Below are 4,457 nucleotides of genomic sequence, written 5' to 3'. Positions count from 1 at the left end.
CACATCATAAGCCATATCACAAAGATAACTCCATAAACGGAACCCGGCCCTATGGCGAGGTCTCGGGAACCGTAACACAGCATAACACCGGAATATATCATAGTGCGCACGACAACATAACCGGCCCGGGAACCGGCGAACGATATCATAGTAATGGGCACGAGCAGAGTCGTGAGTAACCATATGCATAAAAATCATTATCATAGATTCAAAAGGTAAGTAAATGACCATATTTGGGAATCGGGATAATCGTCGTACCAAACTCTTTCAAACGTCATCAGAAATGTACAAAGGAAGGTCGCGGGACCCACGGACGAGTGTCGACCCGAACCGGGCCCGCCTATGGGAAACATACTCATCACACGCCATACAACCTCCCACAATGATATCGAGGCAATCCGAGCCCTTAGTCGAAAGTTATGAACGTTCGTAGTTTCAACATCGTATAAGAATAAAGCTCTTTTGAAAACCAAGCTTTTATGCAATTTTTAAGAAAAATCAATTATTCCAAAAACATCAAAGCCAATATTTTTCTCACGTCAACGTACGAATACCAAGAGACAAACGCGAATCATAGACATGCTCGGATTGTGAGAATAGAGTTTCCTCGAGGCTCGTGTCGTAGCCTATGTACAACTAAGACATGCCAAAAGAAAGAAGAGTTCAGCTTTACATACCTCGCTCGCACACAACGCTAATCCAAATCAAACCTACACCTCAAATTCTCCAAGATCTACATAACATCAATAAATACCAACGTCAACCATAAGCATTTAGGAGTTCATTTCCAACTAACACATAATCCTACGGAAATTTGGGCAAAGACTTCCCCCCCCCGAAAATAGACCAACCCCGAGAATTCAACTCGGCCAAATTCAACAACACAACAACACCAGCAATCATTCCAACAATATCCACAATCAATTCGAAACGCATTCGAACATTAAAAATTCTTCTCCACACATTCTAACAACATTCCAATTATGCTCACTACAACTACATACATACAAACCAACATGTAATCAAACTAACACATATTCAATTATCAATCCAAAACCATTCAAACAATATTCAAGAACTCTTTAAACAATTCACACAATATTTCCAACAATCCAACAAATACTCCAATCCACCCGAAATTGTTCCCAAACCCGAGAACCTCAACTCTAACACATTCCTCGATTTCAAATCATGATTTACTCCAACAATCCACACTCTAACCATGTCATTTCCATAAAAATAAAAATTACACTAAATACACAAAATCTTCCAAATCAGCCCATAACACTTACAATACCAACTTGAACCATTAAACTCTCATTTCCAACATAGAATCCACATAACAACAACAACCAAAAAATTCCAAGAAAACTAATCCATTTCTTGACACACATAAAAGGCCATATTCGGCCAACACACCCATATATATATACTTCATGATTTTTATTCATTTCAACACTCTACAATAACCAAACATGCTACATAGAACTCATACACCACTTTTAACATAATACACACATGCACGACCAACTACCATGTACACGGCCTCAACTCCAAATACAAAGTCTCCATGAATTTCATCCATATTAACATACAACAACACACATAAACCTTCCATAACTCATAAAACAAGATTAGAATTTACCTTTCTTCACAACTCCTCAACTTATCTAAAGTTGGCCAAGGATGAAAACGAGTAGTCCAACGCTCGAAACAACAACTCCACGTTATCAAGCACCCTCCAATTAGTAGATTTTCTTAGAAGAAATAATTTTGGGATGGCTTAATCTTGGTCTTGAAATTTTCCTCCTATGGCCGAACCCTTCAACTTTTTTTTCTCCAAACTTCTTGATTTTTCTAGTGGATGAAGATGATGATAAAATCCCTATAAGTCATCCTTATATTACATATAATAGCCAACCATGTGGCCATGGCCCACTCCAATGGTGGCCGGCCACATGGTCCCATTTTACTCCCTCCTTTTCTTTCAATAATTGACAACTTCTCATTATTCCATCTTTGGTCCCGAAGTTTCTTTGATGTTTCCATACCACTAACATCATACACACTTAGGTCTTATGACAAAATCGAAGGTCACACGTCTCGACTTCGCACCCCGGAATGGTCCTGACCTTAACTTATCATAGTTAACCCGAATCGTCCCGACGTTCAAAATACGGGATATAACACTAAGCTTCCCCTTTTTTCCAAATCTCAGTAAACCCTTCATTGGTGACACTTTCAAGAATACCCAATATTTAACTTGGAACTCTAAGTCCCTTCGACGATTATCCGCATAGGACTTTTGACGACTTTGGGCTGCTAACAACCGATCTTGTATGAGCTTAACTTTCTCTATGGCTTCTTTGGACCAAGTCCGGCCTTGGCCGGTTTAGTCTCTCCTAGCTCGAACCACCCAATTGGGGATCTACACTTTCGCCCATATAAAGCCTCATACGGTGCTATTTGAATGCTAGAATGATAACAATTATTGTAAGCAAACTCAATGAGTGGTAAGTGATCATCCCAATTACCTCCAAAATCTAACATACATGCCCGTAACATATCCTCAAGAATTTAAATGGTACGTTCAGCTTGTCCATCAGTCTGTGAATGAAATGCCGTGCTAAGGCTCATATGAGTCCCCAAACCCTCTTGGAAGGACTTTCAGAAATTAGCCGTAAACTGAGTTCCTCTGTCTGAGATAATAGATACTGGAACACCATGAAGTCGCACTATCTCTTTAAGATAGAGCTTTGCATAATCTTCTTACATACGTCGTTCGACTCCGGTAAGAAATGGCGACTTAGTGAGTCTATCCACTAATCACCCATATCGAATCATACTTACGTCGAGAACGAGGTAAGGCCGTAATGAAGTCCATGTTAGTTACTTCCCACTTCCAAGTTGGGATTTACATAGCTTGCGACAATCACGCGGCTTTTGGTGCTCGATTTTCACTTGTTGACAGTTGGGGCATTGAGTTACAAATTTTGCTATATCTTTCTTCATCCCATTCCACCAATATATAGACTTAAGATCATGATACATTTTTGTTGCTCCGGGGTGGACAGAATAACGGGAACAATGAGCTTCTCTCAATATTTGGTGGCGTAAACCTGCCACATCAGGAACACATAATCTGCCTCTGCATTGGAGAACTCCGTCTCCTGCAATCTCTAATGATGAATTCTCATTCTGAGGGAGTATATCTCTGTAATGCATTAGCGTGGGATCTTCGTATTGTCGCTTTTTCACTTCCACTACTAGCGACGAGACTGCTGAATTATGAATAGTAGTTCCCCTGCTACCTGTGTCCACTACTCGAAATCCTAGACTAGCTAACTGATGGAGCTCATGAGCCATTTCTCTTTTCTCTGGTTGTACATCACACAAACTTCCCATAGATCTACGAGCTAACGACATCGGCCATAACATTTGCTTTTCCGGGATGATACGGAATATCGACATCATAATCTTTCGGCAACTCCAACCATCGTCGTTGCCGCAAATTCAACTCTTTCTGCAGTTGAAGATATCTTTGAAAGCTCTTATGATCCGTATGTAAATATCTACATGGACACCATATAAATAATGTCTCCACGTCTTTAATGCATGAATCACTGCAGCCAATTCGTGATCATGGGTTGGATAATTCTTTTCATGTTTTCGTGATTGCCTTGAAGCATACGCAATCACCTTACCATGTTGCATCAATACACGGCCCTGCCCAACGCACAAGTATCGCATAAACAACATAACCTTTCGATCCCTCTTGGAAGTGTCGGGCGGTGTAGAAATCAATCTATCTTTTAGCTCTTGGAAACTATGCTCACAAGCGTCCGTCCATTGAAATTTAGCTTATTTTTGGGTCAGCTTTGTAAGTGGTGCAGAAATAGAAGAAAAACCCTCAACAAATCTCCTGTAATATCCTGCTAAGCCCAGAAAGCTACGAACCTCCGTAGGGGTTGTGGGCACTTGGCTAAGTCTTCTACGGCCTCAATCTTTTGACTATCTCACCGAATACCGTGAAATTTGAAACAATGTGCCCCCGAAATGTCACGGAGTTCAACCAAAACTCACACTTAGAAAATTTGCAAACAACTCTCGAGTTTGAAGAACTTTAAGGACAAGACGCAAAATGATGGCATGTTACGCCTCGGATCTAGAATACACCAAGATGTCATCGATGAATATGATCACAAATAAATCTAGGAAGGGCCTGAACACATCATTCATCAAATCCATAAATACTGCCGGTGCATTAGTTAGCCCAAATGACATCACCCGGAACTCAAAATGGCCATATCTTGTTTTGAAGGCTGTCTTAGGGATATCTTTCTCCCTAACTCTCACTTGATGATACCCAGGTATCAAATCTATCTTTGAAAACCATTTGGCACCTTGTAATTGATCAAATAGGTCATCAATCCTCGGAAAAGGATATTTATTTTTAA

This window comes from Lycium ferocissimum, chromosome 6 (assembly GCF_029784015.1).
Source record: "Lycium ferocissimum isolate CSIRO_LF1 chromosome 6, AGI_CSIRO_Lferr_CH_V1, whole genome shotgun sequence".
Classification (NCBI taxonomy): domain Eukaryota; kingdom Viridiplantae; phylum Streptophyta; class Magnoliopsida; order Solanales; family Solanaceae; genus Lycium; species Lycium ferocissimum.
This window is presented reverse-complemented; position numbering follows the sequence as displayed.